Below are 12,138 nucleotides of genomic sequence, written 5' to 3'. Positions count from 1 at the left end.
ACAAGCCATTGTGAAATTGTCCTCTTAGATGTTGAACACTCACTGCTTGAATTTATTTTTCTACTAGGGCTTAACTGTTGGCGCTTTCTGTAGATTTTGCTTTGCCTCCAGGCAATAAATGGCTTTCATCACTGAAACTGCAGCAAGGCTCAGTAGTGTGGATAAAGGAAAGAGCAGTTTGGACCAGTTGATTGAAACCTGTTTCCCCCCTAATTAGGTCTTTTAAAAAGCTCACTATCTTTTCCCTGTGGCCAGCTGGCAGGGTGTTGCTCCAGCGCTGTTCTGTTTGTAAATGCAGCCATCAAAGGGTTTCCTGATAAGATGCAGGATAAGACAGAAAAGGTAGTTGCTTTGATTTCATCTTAATTTCCTTGTCCCCAAGTGAGCACCAGGGATTAATTTAGGTGATAAAGTTCCCTGCTCCATTTTGTTATAAGCTTTAAGGAAGCCCCGAGTAACTAAAGCAAATCCTTGTTTACTTTGCAACAGTCTTGAAACTTTTGGGATATCCCAGTTCACCCCTCTTCTCTTGCATGAAAGTGATTGCCTCCAAGGCAGTGTTTAGTCTGATACGGTACATGTGCAGTGAGATGGGAGCTGTGCAGACTCCTCTTCCCTATAGGCCAATTCACATTTGTGCTGGTTATTCTCTCCAGTCCTAGACCTTTGCCACTCTTCACACATTCTGCGTCTGTATTTTTCTGGTGTGGAAAAATAACCTTGACTGATGCTACTGCATCAGTTTCTCTGACAATTGGACTTGAATTCTCCAGAGAAGGAGGACACTTGCTTTTCAAGCTGGGACTTTCTCTGTGTGATCTATCAAACAATAGTTAATCGGCACAGATGCCCAGCAATAAAAATACAAGCTCGATGTTAGAGATGGGGGGCAGAGGGAGAAAGATGCAATGACTTGCCCAGACTACACGGAGCGAGTGGCAGGCCCTTTGAGCTAGGTCTCTGGGTTCTGAAAGCTGTCGTGACCCAGTAGTCTCTGCTTGCTTTGCTCCTTGCAAGGTAAGTCTCCCCCCAAACCTAGTTCTAGGTAGCTCCGAATTTGCTATTGTATATGCACCCTATATTGGAAAATCAGGATTTCTTATTAAGAAGCTATTCAAGGTCAGCATTTCTGTTACTTAGGGGTTTGCATCTTCAGTTGGTGTATGCTGTCACTTCCAGTGATTGCACTGCTGACTTTGGAGAACATGCACCTACCTCTTCGGTTTGGCTAAGACCGACTTCTGCTTGCAAGAGTGACGAGCTGGAGAGTAAAACGAGGCAACCATAAGTGTCTTCCAGGAGTAACTCATACATATGGCTTCCCACTGGAGGCAGTGTCTGCAGCTGGCCATCTGCTGTGTGTTGCTCTATTTTAATGGCTTAGTATTATATTTCCTCCAGGTTGTGGGTGGGATGGAGGACGTAAAGATCAGACCTTGCCTACTTCCAGCAGGTACAACTACTATGACTTTAGCCACAATAGAGCAGTGGTTTTCAACCTTTCTTCATTTGCGAACCCCTGAAAAATTACAAATGAAGGTGAGGAGCCTGTTGGAAATTTCAAATAGAGGTATGGACCCCTTTGAATTGTGTGTGTGGGTGGTCACATACTTTTGATCATAGTCACCTTCCATGGACCTCTTAGACATAGTCTATGGACCCCCATGGGCCCATGGGCCACAGGTTGAAAAACACTGCACTAGAGGCAACAGGTTTTTAATCAAGTGTCTGGTGCTGGCTTTCTTGTGAGTGCCCAGACCTAAAGAGATCCCATGCTCGGCAATTACTAAACAGCATCATGATGCTGGTAAATCCTGTACAAATCCTCTGTGCAGAGGCCTCTCCAGTCCCTTCAGATTGATACCATGGGGTCTTCAGCAGTATAAATGCCATCCGCTCTTACCGTGACAGTGGGAAACGGGGAGAGACGGTCCCTCAAGTGCCTTAATTGTTATATCCTTGCATGCTAAACTGCTAAGCATACAGCTTGCTAAATGTACTAAACTGGAGCATGAGTCTCATCTGTTGTTGTGAGTGTAGGTTAGAGTTTTCCTGCTTCTGGTAGTGAAGCCTAGCATATGGTCCTCGTTACCAAGTTGAACTGTTGATAGGGTGAGCATTATCAGCTGGGGTTTTGTTTCGTTTTTAGTTTGAGGGGGGGTTATGAGTTGTAGCACTGTAGTTTAAAAGAGGGTCAGCACCCCAGGGCAAACCTAGCCCCTGCAGCCACTGGTGGCCCTGAATTTGGGAATGTTGAGTTGAAGATTTTGAAAAGTCCTGAATAGCTTCACACTGCACAGGGCTGTCCTAAATTATACTCAAGGTGGGATTTTCCAAAACCTTCTTGCGTTAGGAGCTAGAGCATCTCCTAGAAAAACAGTCGGGATTTAAACTCTTAAGTTATGGAGATTTTACCATAACCCTGTAAATTTAAACCGTTACCATAGCTTTCATGTCATCCCAGAGAGTCTCCATCTTTGATTGTGATCAAACCTGACTCCCAGGTTGAGAATACTACCTAGCTACTTCTGGGCATTGTTCTCTAAAATCACCAAAAGAATATGGTGAAAGCTCTCTCCAGCTATTTTCCCATCCCTTCTGCAAACTAGCTCAGCAAGAATCGTCCCACAGCACTTTGGTAATATTATGGGGATTTGGGGTAACTTCGTAGTAGGGGGAAGAGTTGTAGCCATGATGGTCCAAAAATGTGTGATAAGCTAGCTTTTTGATGATCTCTTTTTTTTGGACTTGCTGTATTGGTTAGACAAACATTTGGGTACAAGATGCCCTTCAGGTCTAGGAAGGAATTTTTCTCTCAGGACCACAGCTGATTGCATTGTTCATTCAAGTAATAATGCATATTTTTGACCACGTGTTAGAAATGGCCTGAATCACTGGTTGGAGGAGGCTGATATAACTTTTCAAGAACTAACTCTTCTTTGAAATTGCAAGTTTAATAAGATAACATGGCATATAGGATGGAAAATTGGCAGCCGTGTATCAAATGAATGTGATGCTCTTAAATCTTACCCAATTTCACACATACGCACAAACCATTGCCAGAAGCCTTTTGCCTTTTTACGTTCTCCCATTCAGCCAACCTAAAATACACTTATATTCAAGTGCGCCCAGTCCTTCCGCTGTCTGAACATACACCACCTTATTTCCTAAATTAGAAAATGATAGGACTTGACAGCTGTAAGCCAACACGGTCGAAATAACAGCAGACACCTTCCCGCAGTAGGGAAACACGTTACAATTAATGGCCTAAGAGTATCACCCTCGGCCGAATTTAAAGCATTCACCCAGGTGCAATTTGCTTCCTTTTCCAAGGCAGCAAGGATAATGGATGTAAAGCAATATGACACGCTGGATCTCAGCAAATGCTTTAAAAACGCGGGAGAGCAGCGTTGGCAAAGCTGGTGGCATTTATCATCTTAACCAAGAGGTGAGCAGTCGCTTGTTCCTGACAACCGAGTAATTCCCATCGTGCCTTGTGTGTGCTTAGTATTGCATCGGTGGCGTTAACAGAACTGAGCAGCTAATATTCTTGCATGACGAAACGCTGAATGAAAACCTGTTTGTGGTTAAGGCCACTGTGCACGTGAGGATTAACCAGGCCAGTCGCTCACACCAGGCAGAGGGCACATCAGGGTGTTTCCGTGAGTCTCTGGATCCCTACCTCATTCTTGAATACAGGGGGCTCGAAGAGGACTGTAGTGTAGGACTCTTGCTGTGAGCTCAGGCATGGGGAAGAAGTTTGGCGTTTCTTTGGGGAGGGTGAAAGACGTGATCCTCAGAACAGTGAAAGAAGCTAAAGGCACTTGAATCAGGGCAGGCCAGCGGAGTCCCTTTCTGAGAGTCAGTCTTTGTTGTATTGCTGCATCAAGGCCCAGCACTTGCTGCAGATTTAAATCAATAGCTATGTCCTCGCACTGCCTTTGTCAGGGCAGGGACAGAAATGAAAACTAAGTGGCTGAGGCTGAGGCTGGTCGAGTGATCTGCTCCAGGGATGGGTGGGTATGAGGAGAGGGAGCACCTGCGCTGGGTCACCGAACTTTTCATCCGGCGGCAAGTCATCCATCTTGCTGAGTGCAACGTGCTGAGCCTCACCCAGCTAGATGCACTCCGGCCTCACAGGAATGTGGAAATAACGAGTTAAAAATCAGGTTTTGTCTCTTACTGACTCATTCCTCAGTGTTTCTTCTTGCAGACAATGCAGAAGAGCTCGGAAGTGGCAGTCTATTCAAGCCATGCACAATGGCAGAGGTAGCCACCTTTCACACAAGCTATATGAGATACTGCGTACTCTAAAAGAAACAATTTTCTCTTCCTTCACGCCTTAAGACTATCGAGAGAGTAAATGCTACATTCAGCCCTTAACAATGGGCCCTGTTGCAGCCAGTTCCCCTTAGCTGGTGTGCTGGCTGAATAAGAAAGGAGGGAGTAGAATATTTCTAACAAATAGAGCAATGTATTAAAATTGTTTAAAACTAGATACAAATGGGTTCAGCAGGCAGGCGTGTGGAAGGTTGTCCGGGTTCCACTGAGCACCACTTCACCTTGTCCAGCGGATCGTGGTCTTGGAGGACAGAGACTCGAAGCGGGGTATAATTCCACTTGATTTGCCCAATAGGTACTACACCAGCAGGTCAGAGGTTATTCCACGGGACCAGAAGCAAATAGTGTAGCTGCGATGTGAGCATCGGGGGCTGCAAACTCAGATCTGAAACCACTCGTTCAGGCTGCGGGTTCCAGTTGTGGCAGCGTTGTGCATAATTCAAGAGGAGGAACTGCTGGGCTTCTTTTAAGGACTCCTCAGCTGGGATGAACTTCCAGTCCATTGAGTAACAATTGGCTTGTGATGAGAAAGATGCAGGCAGTTGCAATCCAGCTGCCAGGCACAGCAGATCAGCGATGCCCGAATGTCCACCCTCCGCATCTGCACGTGCAGATTCAAGGTGTGCGTTTTTCAGTCTTCGCCCTTGGCTAGCGTTAAGTGAGGCGAGCCGCCCATTGCAACAGACGCTCCAGTGAAGTTGACTCCCTCTGCAGTTTCTTTCACAATGACAGCAGAGTGGCTGATCCAGCTCCCTCATTGTCACCGCTTCCAAAGCAGGCTCTCAGCAGTCTTCTCCGAAGTGAACTGTTACTTTAATGAAGAGCTTTCCAGTCCTTGGTCCCAAACTGTTCTTTTCTATCTGTATCGTCAGCTGAAACCTCTGCCTCTGCTGTAAAAAGCTTTCAACACCATTCCCCCTGGCGCCAGAGCAATTAGAGGGGGAAATGGTAGGCAGGACCTCTTTGATAGTGTTTGCAGTCTGTAATAGAGTGAAATACAACCTCAGTCCCTAGGATATAGCAGAACTGCACTTTTGCTGCTACCGGGTCTGTGATTCTGGGGCTCTGAGACGCTGACCCAATACGCCTCAATCCTATCAGCTTTTATCCATCGTGTTGGTTAAAGGTTTTCCTGTTCATGATATAAATATTGCATAGACTGAACTGATAATGCAGAATCTTGGCAGAGATTTGTGCGCTGCTATAAATACCCAAGTACATATACAGAAAAGTATATGGTTCCTTAATGACCAGTCAAAGTTTGTACAAGTGCTGTGTGCTTCATTATATGAGTATGCACTCAGATGGCAATGCGGTAGCATTAGGTTGCAAATGTTACGTTACCCCCTTACTACGTAATGCTTCACTCAGAGCAGGGCGTTGAGTATTGGCAGTGCCGCGGAAATGGTTACTATACAAGCATTAATTGATGTTCAGGCCATTCGCTAGATGGCAACAGGGCTTGGCAGAAATGATGCGTCTCATTCATGGGCTGGGCAGGCCAAGTTGTTCTCACCTTTGGCCATGGTACCCGTCAGTGGCAGTCCCATTGGATGGACTGGAACAATGGTCAGCTTCCCAATGGCATGGAGCTCCCATACTACTCATGTGACGAATAAGTTGCATGCATGGCACTAATGATCCAGCCAGAAAAGTTGATTATTCTGGTAGACCTTACGAGACTTTTAATTTAAAAAAAAAAAAAAAACCCAGCAAAGGGGAGAGCTAGAATAAACTTTTAAACGCACACCTGATTTGAATGCATGACTGCACCCAGAGCCGTTGGAAAAACTATTTCTAAAAAACTATTTTATAAAGCAAATGAAATGTTGTCATTACGATGTAAAAATGCTCCTTTCAAAAAACCCAGCAGACTGGAAATGGAGAGCGAGGCAGTGTCTATGAACAACAAATCAAATTAAATGGTTTTTTATTCTGCCAACTGTTGATGTCATGAAATAACAAGGAAAAATGCTGTAAACACTGTTTATGTGTTGAAACACTGTAAATCACTGAATCTAACTTTTTTTTAATTGAAATGTCTGGAGGACAAGCTGCTACGGTGTCTAGAAATGCCCATGAAAGTGGTGGAATATACCAAAGCAACTAATTTGTACCAAACATAACACCAGCTTGCCCTTTCCATTCTCCAAATCAACTGAAATCTGAACAGGATAATGCTTTGTGAGGGATGCGTGTTCTTTTGTTATGCATGACTGGGTCTACTAATATGCTGTGGGGGTATAAAACAGGGCTGCGAGTTGGCTGTATCAAAAATAATACTCCTGGAATTGCTATAAAGAACCAAAAGAAGTGAACGTTTTGAGGGGCTGGCTTTCACAGGGAGGTGGCAGAACCTCTTTGCTATGAGTATGAACATCCATGTGAAAGCTAAACAAATTTGCCATCTTTATTGAATATGGTAAGGGAGATGGTACCCAAATGACTACGGTTTTAGCAACAATAAAGTCCTTTACATATACTAAATAGTTCTAACACGTAGAAGTAAAATAGGGGTTCCACAGCCCAGAGCCTTCCTTGTCGTTTCAGCAGGCCAGAACAGGAGCACTCACTCTAACGAATCTGTAAATCTGCTAAATACCTGTCATCAGCTATCTCAGACAGGACATGGGAAGAAGCAGCAGCAGGCTTTGAACCCTGCCTGCAGTAAGCATGCACAAGAGCCTTACGAACCAAAAGCCTGTAACTGCCTTTGACGATGCAGGCTCCAATATAGTGCTGGTGAAGCGGTGGGCTGTAACACCGATGTTCATCCATGAGCAATGACCTGTGATCTGTGTTGGAAGTGTGGATGTTACAGCAAGATGATGACTGGGCCTGTAATTGCTGATGAGCTGGCACGTACAGTGTTTACTTGCATGCAACAGGCCCTGAAATAAAATGCACACCTTGTTTTTGAAAGGCAGGAAGGAGAAAAAACAAATCTGTCCTTGTATTAACGGGCAACAGCTAGGAAGCCAAGCCTTCTCGCTGTTCTGCTCCCTGTGTATAGACCTTACTTTTGGTTTCTCCAAGTAAGTGTGCTTACTGTGTTTCTTGCATATAATATGCACTTCAATTCCCAGATACCGGTTTTTGGGAAAAGGGGGGTGTGTTGTATTCAAGAAAATGTGTTTGGAAATGGGGGAGAGCTTTTTTTTCTGACTGCCGTTGTTATACAGGCAGTCCTCGACTTACAACGATTCAAGATGCAATGTTTCGCACTTACAATGTTTATAAATTGACACCCTGTTTCGACTTTCTGATGTGAGTTTCAACTTTACGACGCTTGATCCAATGCAACACCACACCAGCGAACAAGTTCGCTGCGTCGCCCATCTCCCTGGAGAACATCTGTCCAAACTTCCCTGGATGCTTTCTTTAAGAAAGCAGACGAGACTCCAGAAGAACCTGCAGCCAGGACTCCTGAGAAGACTCCAGCCAAGCGCCCTTCAAAAAGTCCAGCAAAGTCACCTCAAAGAAGTCCTTCCAAATCAATATGATTGCTAGTTACAATATAAATACGTTAATGTAGCTATATTTCTCAGCTCTAATTGATCGAATACAAAATTCTGGAGTATTTTTAGTGAAAACAGGGTACTGGGCCTTGGTTCAGTAACCAATCCCCCACTTACAACATTGTTTCTTACGTGAAAACTGGTTCCAAGTCGGAACGGTTTGACTTAAGACGTGGTTTTCAGGAACCAATTGTCATAAGTCCAAGGACTGCCTGTATTTTAAATTTTGTGCACTTCATCCTTGATCCTACATTCGGGTTCATCCAATAGGACCTTTAGTCTACAGGAGTCGGGGTGTTCCATGTCTGTGCTGCCGTGTGCGGGTCTCGCTGCAGAGTCTTCAGTTACTTCCTGAGCTTCCCTCTTTTTCTGTGACTCTAGGACTGCTCTGGGGATGCACATTGTAAAATGCACTAAGAGAGAGAGACTTGCTTCCTGGATACTTTTGGCTTCTCTGACTGCTCAACATCCACTACATAATTTCAGTCTTTGTTTTGAGACAATTCCTGTGCTGTTACTAGCTATTGCTGTTTAGAAAGTTCCATAGACATAGTAGAAACATCTTTTTATAGGCTGTGGTTATATCTCCCATTTAATTTGCATTCAGCACAGCTTTGTCTCTACCTGTAGCTTAGTGCAAAATTGTAAATTATGTTAACTAGTAGGTTTAATTGTCAAGGTTCACGTGACCACGTACTGTCATCTAACTAATTAAACAGTCTAGCAAATGTGCAATATTGGGACCCAGACTTCTTTGCCAAGTGCTCTGACATTTCTACCTGTTAATTTCCTGAAGTGAATACCACTGTAAGCCTTTGATAATTAATGACAAGGCATTAATTATGTCAGTCTTCAGTTAGAGGGCAGCTAGGTTCCACACTTCTGCAGTGATAGGTTCAAACATCATGTGCCATTAACATGTATCACAATGCCAACAGCACAGTGTAATATTTTAAAGTATTTTCACTTTTGAGTATTTAATATTGAAAAGCATTTCCACAAAAGATGGCCTTGGGGGCTGAGAGCCCTGAATTGAGACTCAAAGGAAGAAGGGTTCAGAGGATGAAGTTACACCTTACACATAGGCTATACTAAATCTGTGAAAGGTTAAGCAGTTTAAAGTTGGAACAAGCTCTGAGCAGTCATGTTAAGGCCTAATACTAGTTCTTGCCTGCACAGCTCTGATTTGCCACTAGAGGGCTGGTGAGTAGGGGTGTGGCTAGGAGCCAGGACATCTCAGCTCTATCCCTGCTTGGGGAGAGAAGGGAAGGAGCTGGGAGCAGTGTAACCTGGGATGTTGGAGGATTGAAAATTGTGTGTTTTATCTCTGTGGAGCAGGCTGAAGTTACCCTAACATGAGCTGGGTAGCACAGTCCAGAATGAGCCCTTGTTTGAAGTGACATAACTTTGAGACACTCAAAGGACACTTAGCATGAGGTGCAATGTGGGTGTGCGCATGTTAAAGCATATTAAGTGCCTTTAGTTAGGTCTAAATGTAATGTGTAACTTCACCCTCGGTGATCAGCTTCACCGCTGCCTCCCTGTGCATGTGCTCTTGTGTCAGTGGCTTAATTTTGCTGTAGCTCATTTCCCACCCTTTTCTGTTGAGACTGGAAGCTCTTTGGGACTGAGATGTTCTTTTCTGAGGAGTCTGTCCAATGCTGAGCAGAATACACCTTTGGACCAGTAGAAGGCAGGAGCCTATAAATGATACCACACCCATGTACCTAGGACCACAGGATACGAGCTAAGGTAACACCCGTGGTTAATGTTCTGCCACAAACCCCCATTGTTTGGGATTCATAGACTGTAAGGGCTGGAAGGGAGCTTGCATGACCATTGGGTCCAGCCCCCTGTGCTAGGCAGGCAAGACAACTGGGGTCAGGTGACCCCCGCGAGGTGTCCATCCAGTCTCCTCTTGAAAACCTCCACGGTAGGTGATGGCACCACCTCTGGAGGCAGCTTATTCCACAGTCTGGACACCCTGACTGTGAAGAGGTTTTTCCTAGTGTTAAGCCTGAAAAGATCTACCGGGAGTTTGTGCCCATTACTCCTGGTTTTCCCCAAGGGTGCCCAAGTGAGCAGTTGTTCACTGAGCCTTTGATGTATTCCCCTGATACAGCGGTAAGCTGCTACCAGGTCCCCTCTCAGCCTTCTCTTTTTTAGGCTACAGAGACCCAAGTCCCTCAGCCGTTCCTTGTATGGCTTATCTTGCAAGTCCCTGATCATACAGGTGGCTCATCTCTGGACCCTCTCAAGTCTTTCCACGTCCTTGTTGAAGTGCAGCGCCCAGGCCTGGGTGCAGTAATCCAGCTGCGGTCTCACCAATGCTCAGTAAAACCGAAGAATCGCTTCCTTGGTTTTGCTTGAGATGCATGGGCTGATTCATCAGTTTGATTCTAATAGCAGGCTTGGGTGAGGTCCCCGTGTAGAGTGGTGAAGATTTGCCAGGTTTTTTATGGCAACTTTTGGGCGACTCTTTTTTTAAAGTCTAGCAGTTATTTCATTTTCAGCTACACAAATGCATGCATGAGAGAGCTGTTAGGTCTCCTATGCACAGGGGTCAGGTTCTTGGCTATTAAAATGTTGACAGTGCAAATATATAATCTTCTTTTACCAAGTAGTTTGCATTTCACACACTAAGGGTCTTCATAGGGCCGAGGCAATAATTTGCACTTGTGGTTGAGAGAGGAACCTGCCAGTGACAGTATATTTAGAGAGTGTCTTGCAAGTTCTTTCTGCAACGTAGCCGGTTTTTCCCCCTGTCCGGCATCCTGAGGGCTGAAGACTTCTCTGATTGATGGGTTGATTCAGAACATCTTGGAGGTAGCTAAATCAGATTACTCATGGCTTAAGGCGAGGCTGTGGCTGCTGTGAACCTAAAAAGATTTAGTGCATGGCTAAAAATGAAAGCTCAGTATTTGATACCTGTATTCAGTTCTAAGCGGCTGCAGCTTTCCAGGTTATAAATTTTCTGTTCCTATAGGAAGAAACGCTGTAATCACTCAGTTCTTCTTTAACAAGTGCAGCTCTGCAAGGGGAGGGTTTTGTATTCCTGGCTGTCTTATGAGTAAATGGTGTGTTTGCAATTGTTTTGAGGAACTAATGAGAAAATCATGATGCACCTTTGCAGGGGTGTGTATTTGTTGTTTTAAAAAGATACGCATTGTTTAGAGGACCTGCTTGGGGGAAAACTGGGCATCCTGTAGCACGTGCTGCAAGTCTCACGGGCAGCCTCTGAGTGTAGTGCACAGCAGACCGAGGCGGGAACAGCAACAGATAGGGCAGGGAGCAGACGGACATCCGAGTGGTGCACGTGGAGGGCACAGAGCTAACTTGTGGTGTGCCGGCCAAAACCGTTGTCCCCCACTGCGAGAAACGATCCTTGGCATTTTCAGTTGCAGGAACGGCTTTGATACTATATAGAGCTTAAACTCTTTCATTGTTTCATTCACTTTAATTTTGTGGGCTTTTTCCCCCCCACCACCACCCTTAAGGAAAACTGTCATAAATTGAGGATACTCTTCCTGCTTTGACTCAGTTGCCATAATTTGAGGTAACATGGTTACGAGTATCAAACCCATGTTGACCAGCACATGGTGAGACTGTATTGAGCAAGCAAGCTGCTGTGCTGTACTGAATCCTGCTTCCTTTTTCTTTTCCTCTCAGCTCAGAAAGACAAAATCAGGCCTGGCTTCATGAATTCCCCTGGCCCTGTGCTTTCGTAAGCCAGCAGCAAATTTGGCATTTAGCTGCGTTTGTTCTTACAGCGTGATTTTCTGGGTTGTCGTAAGCCTCCTCGCTGGCTGTCGCTACATGGCGCTGTGCCTTTGCCAGTGCCGCCTTCAGCAATGTGGGATGGGAAGGGGAGCAGATAAAGCACAGGTTTAGGTCCGTTTGATAGGAAAGCACGAGAAGCCGTGAAGATACTGTGTCGGGCTTGAAGCACGTTGGCAGAGCTGATTGAGAATCTGGCGGCCACTTTGGTCCGTATAGGATGTCTGCCCTTACATGAGCACTTCTAAACACAGACTTTTAAAAGTCCACATTACATCTCTTTTCAATGGCGTCAGCCTGTGTAAACAGAAAGGGCCCATTTCTACTCATAGAGAAGGCTGTTAACCTTGTCAGGGCTGTTCAAGGAGGTGAGGCCTCTGTTTGGAAGCGTCTTCTGGGGCTGCCACCAAGACGTGGGCGCCATCCACCCTGAGGTCCTGCTCAGCCCCATGCCACGTCCCAGGAATGAGGCCTTGTAGCCACCTCGGAGCAGTTAGTTGGT

This window comes from Crocodylus siamensis, chromosome 9 (genome assembly GCF_052110815.1).
Source record: "Crocodylus siamensis isolate JL-2025a chromosome 9, ASM5211081v1, whole genome shotgun sequence".
NCBI classification, from domain to species: domain Eukaryota; kingdom Metazoa; phylum Chordata; order Crocodylia; family Crocodylidae; genus Crocodylus; species Crocodylus siamensis.
The sequence above is the reverse complement of the archived record's forward strand: the minus strand, read 5'-3'. Positions refer to the sequence as shown.